This window comes from Microcebus murinus, chromosome 26, assembly GCF_040939455.1.
Source record: "Microcebus murinus isolate Inina chromosome 26, M.murinus_Inina_mat1.0, whole genome shotgun sequence".
In the NCBI taxonomy this organism is placed as follows: Eukaryota; Metazoa; Chordata; class Mammalia; order Primates; family Cheirogaleidae; genus Microcebus; species Microcebus murinus.
The window spans coordinates 10,463,320-10,475,929 of NC_134129.1; the positions used below are offsets into that span (position 1 = coordinate 10,463,320).

At 33.5% G+C, this 12,610-nt stretch overlaps 1 protein-coding gene across 15 annotated transcripts in view; it reads right to left on the minus strand.

The window, feature by feature from the left end:
* Nucleotides 1-12,610, minus strand: part of ADGRL3 (adhesion G protein-coupled receptor L3) — a 780,724-nt gene that overhangs the window by 494,341 nt on the left and 273,773 nt on the right. The gene's annotated exons all lie outside the window — the stretch shown is intronic.

The window sequence follows — 12,610 nt, forward strand, 5'->3', positions numbered from 1 at the left end:
AATTAACATTTTTTTTAAAGATGCTGTATTAAGATCTGTGATAGACATCAAGGTGAAAAGAATATACATACATTTTTGTCATTTATATATACAGTGATTTTACTGACAAATGGTACATATTACATAAATAAATATGGAAGACCAAGACAATAATGAGAAAAAAACTGTACACATATGATTCTTTAAAATAATTCAGAAAATAGTCATACATTATATTCTATGAAAATAGAGCTATTTAAGTACAGGGTTTTTTCCTAATGAATTGATACATAAAATACACATTTCTCTACACTAACTGCTACTAAATACTTCAATAAGTAGGAATGATTATGAAAATGTATCTGCTCACAGAAAGGCGAAGATTTACAAAGAAAAAGATTTTGCTTTATGTAAATATTTTTAACATAGTATGAATGCTCAAAAACACAATAATAATGCTATATGGCGAACATCAAACAGGAAAGAAACTAAGAAGATCAATAATGCAAGAGAATTTTGTAATCATCTTTCTAACACTGGAAGTTTATACAGTGGTGCTATAATTTCTTGATATATATAAAATATTTGCAAATTAAGAGTGAAACACACATATCTCCCAAGTCCATGATATAATATAGCCCTTAAAAAATTATAGTGAGAAATCTGTGAAACAATCTATGAGGGAAAACTTTAAAACATGTCTAAGGTGCTGCACTCAATATTTTTATTTAAATGCATTATAATGTATAGGAGATAACCCAGCAAATGAGCAAAGTCGCATTCTAAAATCGATTCAGAAAAGTAGAATAGGGTATGGCTACTTGTCCTTCTCTGGATAAGAACAGCCCTCAGAAGCAGGCTTAGGCCCCTAAGAAATCATTTATGAGAGACCCTTCCTAGCACCCCAAGGTAAGTATGGTAATAGAACCCTGAGTAAAGAAAATAGAGTAAAGCGATATGTTAAATGAGTGGTTCAGATATTAACCACTAAGTATGAGTTTACATCTTTCACGTCACCACCCAAGTTGGAAACAGAAGTGAAAGAGACCCTATGAAGTGCCTCTAACAGCTCACAACACATTGAAATTGTCAGAAATAAAAACCTTGGGTTCATCACACCAAAGTAAATGTGTCCCATGGAACAAGACCCAAGCCCCCACTAGAAGGGCCAGCCTTTGGACAATCTAAAATATTTAAGGGAAAGCAAAAACATGGAAAATTTTGATATTTTTGCTAACCTTTCTTTGATTATTTTGTTCTATAGGATAGAAAGACAACTCCCTAGTCAGGATTTCCCCTGGCTGTCCCTTCTTCGGTTGATCTATCTTGCTGCTGAGTTTGTCATCCTAAACCATGTTCAGTGCTGTATATGATTTCTAAATTTACAGAAGCCAGTATCTCAGATCACCTACAGAGTGCAACTAATAGCTCTGCACTCAGAGCTGCCGTGTTTCTTTCTAGCCCATCCCCGTATCAGACATTGTGTACAAGGTGACAGTCCATTTTGCCTTGCCAATTCTTACTGTTTTAGTTATTGCCTATGACTTTTCTCGCCTGGTAATCTGTTGTTATAAATATACTGCCAAAGCTTTGCAATGACATACATAAGTATAAACTTAGCATCTAAAACATCACCCCTATTTCAGCAGGAAATAGCCCAATGACGACATCACCCTTCCTCCCATAGATATGGAAGGGAAATATTGACAGTGAGGAGTATGTGAGAGAGGGAATGGCCTAAAAATATGGCAAAAATACTTTCTGTGTCTTTAAAACATCCTCCACTTTTTGAGAACCAAAACCTGCATTCCTGTCTCAAGCCAGTGGTTGGGAGGAGCAGGGCAAGTCTTTTTTTCTTTGTGCTATGGGGAGATAGCTCAGTCTAGGGGAGGTCGGTCCTGGGTGGAGGTCGTGGAATGGTCTTCAGCAAAGATGGGAAGATTAGAATTATCACCTTCGGTTGAACAGCAATTGCCTGAAGCTGAGAATGTACCCTTTACAAGCTCTGCATTTCTGCTTACTAGGACACTGGCATACAGACGGGAGTCTCTATCCTTCCTCCTTCACCAAGTAACAAACTTCTCTTTCCTTCTCCTCAAAACATAAATAAATAATGTGTAATTACTAAAATATCTAGACCAAAGGTAATCTGAATGCCATTTTGATAGCCTGTGTGGAAAAGAAGGTGTCAAAGAAGGAAGTAAGTTTCAAGACCAAAAAACTTGTCAAAGTCAAAATCTTTTAAAAAATTGCATTCTTTGATGTTTCACGCTTGTGGTATCATTTCAGATCTTTTGACTTCTGAAATATCCCTCTTCCCACTGCCTAAAATGACAATGTGACTAATTTTAATGTATCTTTTTACATGAATTCTTATAAGCATGTTTTCTCTAATAACTTTATGACTACTTTATGAAATAAAATTAGCAAAAGGTTATCAAGATATGTTATCCAACAAGTTGCAGTTATAATAGAATGGAAAGATTTTTATCCTCAGCCAAGCTAACACATAAGCACATGTGGAGTGATAGATTATGTGCTTACCTGTTCATTCATTCAACAAATACTGAGTTCCAACTATGGGTCAGGTCATCTTCTAGGTACTAGGGAATTTGATGAATAAAATAGAGCACATACCTACTTTAAGAATCACATAGCTAGTAAAGGGAAATAGAGAATATATGAAAAGATAGATAATAGAGAAAAAAATATACACAGATATGAGTAATCTATAGAATATTTAAATAAGGTAACATGTAAAGCCTACTTTAGTTGAGTTCTTATGGAAGAGTTAGCTATGGGGGTAACATATAAACTGAGACTTCAGTGAGATTTAAAGTTGCTAGCCAAACAAAAATCAGGAGTGAAGAGTATCCCAGGCTACTGCAAAGGCCTCTAGGCTAGAACCACCTTGGTCTGTTCAAGAAAGCACTACGGCCGCATATAATGGTCAAGGAAAAGAAAGTCTGGAATGAGGTCAGAGAGTTTCAGCAACAGCCAGATCATGATCTTTGTAAACCAGAGTAAAGAATTTAGTTTGAGGGTAATCAGGCATCTGTTTAGGATAATTAGTATAGGGAAAGACCTGGAAACAGCGATCTCTTCTAACTAGAGATCAGTCATTTCCAGGAAATGACTGATCTACAGTAGTAGATCAATTTCTACTAGTAGTCAATTTCTAGTAGTCAATTTCTACAGTAGTCAGAAAATAACAATTTAAAAATGCATATACAATGGAATCAAGCATAAATAAAAAATAAAAACATGCTCCAACTAGAACCAGAAAGCAAGTTCTTGGGGCCCTAGAAGAAGTAAGTTTCTATTGAGGAATAAAAAAATTTCACGGAGTAAGACTAAAGAATATAAAACACCAGAAGATCAGGTAGACTCTGACCCTCATGTTAGAGGAAATTAGACTCTGATGATGTGTCCTATGAAACAAAAGTATCTTATGTGTCTATAATTCATACTCTCATTTAAATTCACCATCTTTATAAAAGGAATCCAGAGTCACAAATCAGTGCCGGCAAAATAGGAGAGGCTTTTACACTGTTCATGTGGATAAGGGCTACTTAAACTGAGCCCAAATTTTAACTTTTGTTTTAAAAAATCTTGTATGTGTTCCATTTATGGTATTGTATGACATCTAGGGAAATATTTGAATTATAAACATGAATCAAATTTGTCTTCCTGAAACTATAATACAAATACGTTTTCAAGATAAATATCACAGCTCTGAGTCTGGCATTTCATTGGAAGCGTGGAATCTTAAGTCTGGAAAGATGCCTGTTGGAGAAATATGATTGAGGAATTAATGAAATGTGGCTCATAAGACTATTATTTCATTATATACCCCTATATTACTATATTAAAGACAGAAACAGGAGTTTGCAGGGTTTTGCCCTGAAGGAATGTATGAACTCAGTGGTTCGCTCATCAGAGGCTGCTATCATGGGAGAGCTCTCAGATCTCCAGTAGGGATGTTTTCCAGGAAGGCTTCCCAGTATCTCAAAATCTGTGAGCTTCCCTGTGTCTTGAAACACAAGACAAGGCAAATATGGCCCACAGGATGGGAGCCGGAGACAATGAGTGCACTTTGCCCAGAGATGTGCCCCGGTGGTTATAAACAACCTGTTTTATTAAAGATGGGCTTCCTGCTCTCTCCTGTCTGTCTACCTCTAAGTCCACCATAACTAATCAAAGAAATATTAAGTCACTATTCCTCTTTTGTTTTACCTTTGTTAATTGACAACTACTTCTTAGAACTTAGAAGCCAGCCCCTGAAAGACCTTCTACCTGTTTGTTCACCTAGATAGATTAGAAGCTCATTGAGAGGACTTTTGACCCTAACCCACTACCTGTATCCCCTAGCACTGCATTCCCTGATATGCAAATGTTACCCTGACAACTGGTAATTGACATCTGTGATTATAAAAACCTGTATGAATCTAACCATATTGCTGGCATTTATGGAGATATGCCAGTCTCCTAGGTACTCCCCGCTGTGCTGTATCTGATCTTTTTATATATATAAAACTATAAACCATACCTTAGTCTCTGTGTATTCTTTTATTTCTTTCTGTTGCCTATCAATTTCCTTATCCTCTGTGGCGACCCCTATCTTAGGGACTTGGCTCCATGGGGAGAAGTAGCTGATCTCCTCTCCGGCCTGCCTCAAATACTACCCTCACCCGGCAGATGCCTCCAATACAAGTGATAGACAGTAATTCCTACAGCTTCCTATGAAGAGGCTTTGCTTAGAAACTCCCTCTGTCCTTGGGGCACAATTACATTTGAAGCAAGTTTCCTCATGTCAGGGAAGGAAATATCTATACACTGGCATTCTCCACCCACTTGTCTAAATTTTATGCATGGGCTACCAAAAAAAAAATCAAGTTACTCCTTGAAGGTACTTCTCTTCAGATATTTGAAGGTAGCCTTCACATCTTAAATGTCTCTTTTCTTCTCCAGATCTTTAAAGAGCAAGGATTCTTTTAAATTAATTATGAAACACACCTCCACATGTTGTGGTATTAACTGTGATTTGTAGGCACATCTTGTTACTCCCCTTCCCATCTCCATTTGAGACCACAATTTCAAACTCTCCTATATGCAATTTAAGATGCCTCAGAAGTAATTTTGGATCCTAACAGTGATCTTGAAATCCAAACAAAACAATGGGCTGAGGAACTAAGACACTTCTAAGATGAGAGAAATGCTAACAACACAACACCACCGGGGCATATTTATCAGAGTTACAAGTGATTTAATTTTCATAAACTAGTAATGTTTCTCATAAGTACTTTAGTTTGTATTTTTAAGTAATATTTTGCCATGTCTTTTAATTAATTAGCTAATTATGAGCCTTACAGAGTATAAATGTACACTCATATAGCCATGATGCTAACCTACAAATTCAACTTTGGCTTTAATCGTGGTAGTATTTCTTGCATACAAAATACTTATTATCATATACAAACCTGCCTAATATGTTGTTCAAACTGTCATTCCTAGTAGGAAATCCTTTCCCCTCCTGCTCAGGCTTTCCAAATCTCACTGCTTTCTAGTATTACTCTTCCCATAAATTGACAAGACTGTTCACTATGTCTATAAAATCATCATCAAATTTCACAATAATTCCCTTCCGTTCTCTATTAAAATATACTCAAAATTTAATGTTCCTTTTGATTTTCAAGGTTTAAGCAACACAATACTGCCGTCTCCCTAAATGAAGATTTTTAAAAATTTTACTTATTTTATTATATTCATTGATCTACAAAATAATGCAAATGCTCAGTAAGTTATAGAAATGCCTATGGAAGAAGCCTCCACAAGACGGTTAAAAGATTTTGGTTTGAGTTTCTCCCTTAACGATTAAATGTGTTTTTGCATCATTAGATCGATAGCTATGAGTCTATTTTTTCATCTTAAAATTACCAATTCTACTACCTATGACTCACTGCATTGTTATGAGCACTCACTGAGCTATTGTGAGCAAAACTGTTCAGCTGACTGGAAAGTACTATGTAATGCTAGAAATTATATGGAAATAGTTCTAACAGCAAATGGTTGATTGATACTGAAATGTCTAATCTAATTTCATTGCAACATATATACAAAACGGAGGGGTGAGATGGGGGGGGCAAAGGATAGATTACTGCTGTGATATCCCTTCCTGTAAATAAAGGCACAATTTCCAATGCTTCTGTCTTATGAATACATGAAAAGATCTATCTTTTCTCCAGCACCTTCGTTTTGGCCATATAAAAGATTATGTTTTTTCTGATTTCTCCCTAAGGTGTATGTGATAGCTGCATAATTTCTTTATAGGCTGGGTAGTATTCTCTAACAACAGTCATAAAAGTTCCAATTTAAGCACGTGACTAAGGATGCCACCCATTAGAAACTACAACATGAAAGTTCTCACATAGAAAAATCTGTTTCAGTTCTCTGTCTTCTAAGAAAATAGCTCAGTAGTGATCAATTATCCTGTGTATGATAAAGCAATGTTCATGGAATTCCTAAAAATTATTCAATTTAACGCAACAGATTGCTTCTCCAGACTAAATTGTTTCATGAAATGTTGGCATACCCTATGTGGGTAAGCGATTTACTCTTCAGACGAGGTTCCTCATTCTTTTTCTTCACTGACATCGCTTGTTACAAAATAAAACAAACTTTTGCCAGAAGACTAAGCAACCAAGTTATAAAAGCTGTGTGACATGCTGAGAATAGAAGAGTCAGACACTTAATTGTGAATAAATCTAAAGTGAAACTTAATTCACAGTGCTAAAGAATAAAAGAACCAACTTTTAAAGATTACTTTTTAAGTTACCTTTCGTATCTAGCATTTTATATATCCCATAAATAGAGGGAAACATTGTGACATTCATGGTAATAGTTGCCTACATTTTTTTTTTGTAATACCATAATGTAAATACCTCAAACACTTTTGAAAATGAGTAAGCAGAGAGTAAGATTTCTGTTAATCATATAAATTTATTAGAAACTTAGCTTCTGAATAAAAGGCTGATTTTTTTATTCAAATTAAAAAAATACATACTGCACATCTTACTCATCAGAGCAGCGATAACTAATCGTAAGATTTTCTTTTGTTACTAAAAAATACCTTCCTCTTTGCAAACATAATGCAAATAGATTTTAACAAAAACACTGTGGAATTTATTATTTGGAAAATACTGCATTTCCTTTCCTCTAATACCCTCTTCAAGATTATTAATTTTTTTTAATGGTATGGATGCTGTGCTTTCAGAATCCTGTTAGGTAAATCTTTTCTTTAAAAGTCTTTACAAGTATACTAATAGGGCACTCTTCCTTTGTTATGCTGCCAATTATACTTACTGCGTGGGCAAAATGAGCAAACTTGATGCATATTTTGACAGAGGTCTGTATTGTTAGTGAGTTTTAAGTAAGTTATTCATAACTTAGATGATTGTAACTGACATCTCTAAAGACAGCTGAGAAGAATGAGAACTGTTTTTCTATTTTTTTTTTGTGGTAGTAAGGTAATTTTATATTATCTGATCTCCCTCCTTAACACTCACACATAAAATGAATGCCTAAATGCTGGTTAAAAACATAATAGATATGTTAACAGGCTCAAATGTCAAAATGATTGATTATATTATGTTGGTGGTATATATATTACTGGACACCTACTTTTAAAAATTGACACGATGGTTGTTTTTCTCTCTCTGCAGAGGCACAACATAAGTCAGCCAACAACAGCCTATAACCTATAATACATCTGGGCTATCACAGCTATTCTAACTATGCAGCTATTGTAAATAACCCAAAAGGCCCCCTTTTAAGCAATTGTGCAGTGTTCCCCATAGGGACAGCAGCATACCATCCTGTTGCTTTAAATTTTATGCATTATTTGTCTTCATTATTAAACCATGTGCCCTCAAGGTTTGCCTGGTTTCATCAACTTCGCTATCAAAAGGGCGGGGGGGGAGAAAAAGGCTCTTCACTACCATTGTTGATTTGTATGGAGAGCTACAATAAAAAAAAAATTGTTCTGATCTAATTCAGGCGGTGTTTATGATTACTACTTTTGTGGTATCTCCAACAGCTTGGAAAGAATCAGTAATGTGTGAAAGCAAACTGTTCTTTTTATAAATACAGAGGTTTTTTTGTTTTTTGGTTTTTTCACCTACATGGTAGAAATCGTATCTGGATCTTTTTGCCTCATGTCATCTGTCATTCTCTAACGCAACAACAAAATCAATCTGTTTTAAAGTTATCTGAGTCCAAGAAAAAGAATGAAACACTATAAAATGATACTTTATTTTTTGCATGTTATTTTTATCTTTGCAGTTAATCAAAAACAATGAGTTCTCTAATTTAGCTCATTGAATGCGCCCCTTTTAACTTCACATAAAACTAATGATATCTAAGTGAGGGTGTATCTGTCATTCACTATTCAATTTCTTCAAACTGGGAAAGAATAGTGATGACAGGAAATTTTATTGGGCTTATAGTCTAATTAAAAGTGACAGACTTGCACTTTGAATAGCTTTTCAACACCCTTTAACATTTTTCTTTGAATGCTGATCTAAGCTTAAGATGTTCATTAGTAACTCATTAAAGACTTAGTTACAGTCCAGTGGTCGAGTCCTAAATATAATGATGGAATGTGTGTACAAATGTGTAGGCTCATAATTAGAGAAACTGTCACATTTGAGGATTAAGGATATACAATGCGTTCTTTGAAAAACACTATGGAAAGTAAGTGACCCCAAGATAGTCTTGTATCTGAAATTTTGCTTACTATCCAGGTCATTTGTTTTTTAGCTCTAATTCCTAAAAGTATGTTTTAATGGCCCCATTATCCAAGGATTAAATGTGTGAGGCCTTTCTATACATTATTTTATTTAATCCCCATACTATAACAAAGTAGCTGTAATTGCCCCTTTCACAAATAAGGAAACTGTGATTTAACTTGGCTAAGGTCATATATCTTGGAAGCAGTGGAACAGGAATGAGATTCTAAGACTAGAGATCTGTATACTTCATTCAATAGTACCATGCAATTTAGGATTCTAAAGCAGCTTAGATTAATTGACATTATAAACTTCAGTTTCTGGGCTTTATGCTAGCAGTACTTTCTGAATTTGTTGACATCATGCTCCATAGTTTCTTAAAACTCCAGAAGCTTCTCTGTATCAACATTTATAAATCATTCTTTATCATTATTTAGCTCTCTCTTAATCCTTTCTTTTCAAATAGTAGTAGTTTTATACCAGATAACCCCAATGGGCTGCAATTAATAACACAAGTTTGCCAGGATCCTTGCCATAGAAAACATTAAAAACAAAGTTCTCTGCTGATTTCCATCTTTTTGTTTGTTCATTTAAAGAGGCTATGTGAGTCCTGAGGATACTAACATATAATATGTGAATTAGATAGAGAAACAGAGTTATAGAATTGCAAAATTTTCTTGGGATTAACAAAAAAGAATTGCAGACTATATTAGAGAAAAATAGTGTGGAAAGAAAATAAATACTCGATATTTATAGTTTGAGCAAACATACAAAAAATATAAATAAGAGAATTTCCAAAATCTGGAGAAAAAAAAAAACAAAACAGAATTCAGACTGGACCAAAAATAGAAAGTGTTCTTGGACACCATTGTTTAATTATCTTCATTATTTTCTTAGGGAGAAGTAATTGGAAACTAATAGAAGAATCCAATGAATTACATTGCTCTTCTGTATATAGTTCCCCTGTATATAGTCCTCCTAGCAGAACAAAGGTTCAATCATTAGCAATTATTAGTTTTTGTCAGAATAAAAACCTGAATTAATGAACTACTTGTAGAAATCTAATATGTAAGTAAAAGGAGAGGTAGGGTGATGAGGGTAGACAACTAGTGTATGATTCAGAATAAAATAAGTGAAATTTAAGTGGGTAAATCCAAGCAATTAACCTCTCTTAGAAAGTCTGAAGTGTTCTCAACACAAAGAAATAGTAAATATTCAAGGTGATGGATATCCTAAATACCCTAATTTGATCATTACACATTATATACAAGTATCAAAAAATCACATGTAACCCATAAATATGCACAAATATTATATACTAAAAACAATTTTTAATTTTTATAAATTATTTTTAAATTTATAATTAAAATTTTAAAAATAAAAATAAATTAAAAATAAAAAACCCTCTTGGAAAATACAGTCTAAAGAACTCATGAAATGAAATGTCTTCTCACAATATCTTGTTTTTTTCCAAAAAAGATATTTCCAAAAAAGATATTGGTTAAAGAACACTAATTAGACAATAAAAAGACATATAACCCAATTATAATTAAACAAATTTTTAAAGAATCAAATAGTAATCCAAAGAAGAAGATAACAATAACTTTATATTATATATTCAAATATTTTAAAATTCATTCAACATTAAATGTACAACAATGACCCTACTGCAGTCACGGTCCAACCCAGGCCAAGCCAGAAATATTAAAAAAAATGATGTACTCCAAACCCCTCAAATAGCAACATATAAAAAATTTGAATATAAAAAAAATGCCATTTAGCTTCCAATTTGTACATGTTACTCATCACTACAACAATATTCATATATAACATCTTTTGCAAGTACCAAGGCAAAAGAAAATTTTTTCCAATTGCTAACTTGCATACTAGGTATTTGGGAAGATTTTTAACTAAATTCTTACATACAAAGTAAAGCTATTAGCCATGCATATTTGTAGTTTACATTGTGATACTAGAGATTGTGCAGTTAACTTACAAAATACATGTTTTAAAACTCAGTAACAACTGGCTAATGCAAATGGTGTTGGATGTGTTAGTAGTAACCTCATATATCATTACCATGACATAGATTTTTCTGTATAACGTATTTGACCATAAAAATAGTTATATTACTGCAGATATTACAAATTACCTAGGCTGGAAAATATAAACATTTCAAGGATGATTAATTCCTAAAAATAACAAAGTTAAGCAGAGCTTAGAAGTCAACTCGACTCTTTCACAACTAATAAAACATGTCTTCATAGAAAGAATTATATAGTAAAATTTTCTGTAGTAAAAAGTAATTTTGTACTTTAAGCCCCAAAAGCTTCATATCTTATTTTAAGTTAAAAATATATGGATATATTGACATATTAGTATTATGACTTTAAAAATAAATTGATAAAATGAAAATTAAAGAACAGCATGTAAGTACTAAATATATATGCATCTGATCATTGTTTTGTCCCTACTGTTTTTAAGTAATTTCTTGAACATAATAAAAATTAGATTACCTGGAAAGTCCATGAATATAGAAATACAGATGCAAATACAACTTTAACAAAAGACTTGCATTAATAAAAAGCAGTAATAAAGTGGTTTGGGGAGAATTTTTTAAATCTTATTTTATTCTGTGAAGCTGCTATAAAAATATTGCTCCCTATCACTCATAGTAAGTACCAGTGATCCTGTTTTCTGCCTTTTCAGCTGTGAGTCAGTTTATAAGTGAAGTTTAATTAAGCTTACATGTAGTTAAAGTATCTGAGCACCACGATTATTTCTGAACTCCCAATCCCTTGGGGTTTGTGTGATGTTACCTCCCAGAGACAGATCTCCCAGCCCAAGATCCCACATTTCATCTTGATATTCCTTTACTGCCAATCAGAATGAGACCCAGGTATCTACATTATCCCTGGGTCATTGTTCTCCAGTTTCCTTCTTTTCCCTTGCTCCCAACCGTATCAACAGAATGACAAAAAAGAATCCTTTATCTTCCTGCAACACTACAATGGTATACAGCAAAGAACTAGCCATCTGCTTCAGCTGTTCCTCTTTACTTCTGCCAGGTCTCATTGCATTATAGATAAGGGTTTTATGGCCCCATAGGAAGGGGACACAGTCATGGAAAACAGAAAAAGAGAAATACAGAGGTACACAGAGACACAGAATATGAACAGATAAACACAGAACCAGGGACATTTCCTAATTTAAAAATTGTGTATAGATAGATATGCAATGCTGATGTACTGGTTAATTTTGTTTTCCTATATAAAACATTGACCAGACTTTCTAGGGCAATATGAAGAAGATTATTCAACTAACATAAACATTATCAGGATTAATTCCTTAGCTTAGTTTCTAATTTTATCCATGTGGAGATCATGCAAAAATACATCACTGACAATTACATATGACCAATTAAAAGAGTGGCTTAAGCATTCCTACTTAATGGCAATAATTTTGTTTAGATATTAATAATATTGATAATAATTTTGTTTAGTTAATTAGAAATGTCTGGCAAAACTTAAACACTGAGGTTCAAATAGAAAAATATTTCTTTTAATTCCCAGGGTGAGAATAAGAATAATTATGCATTTTCCTTACCTAGTGCTTAGAGATTTATCTCTATTTCAAAGTAAGTAAGGGATGGGGAAAAAATGGAAGGAAGATTTACCAAATACCAAGCACTATGTTATAAGTAATATGTATATTATTCCATCAGTTTCTTAAAATAACCCTGCAAGGAAAAAATAAGCATTCTTACAGATAAAAAAGACTTACAAATTTTTAAGTTACTATAAGGTTCTTGAGGGAAGAAATATGAGTCTATTGTTGACTATATC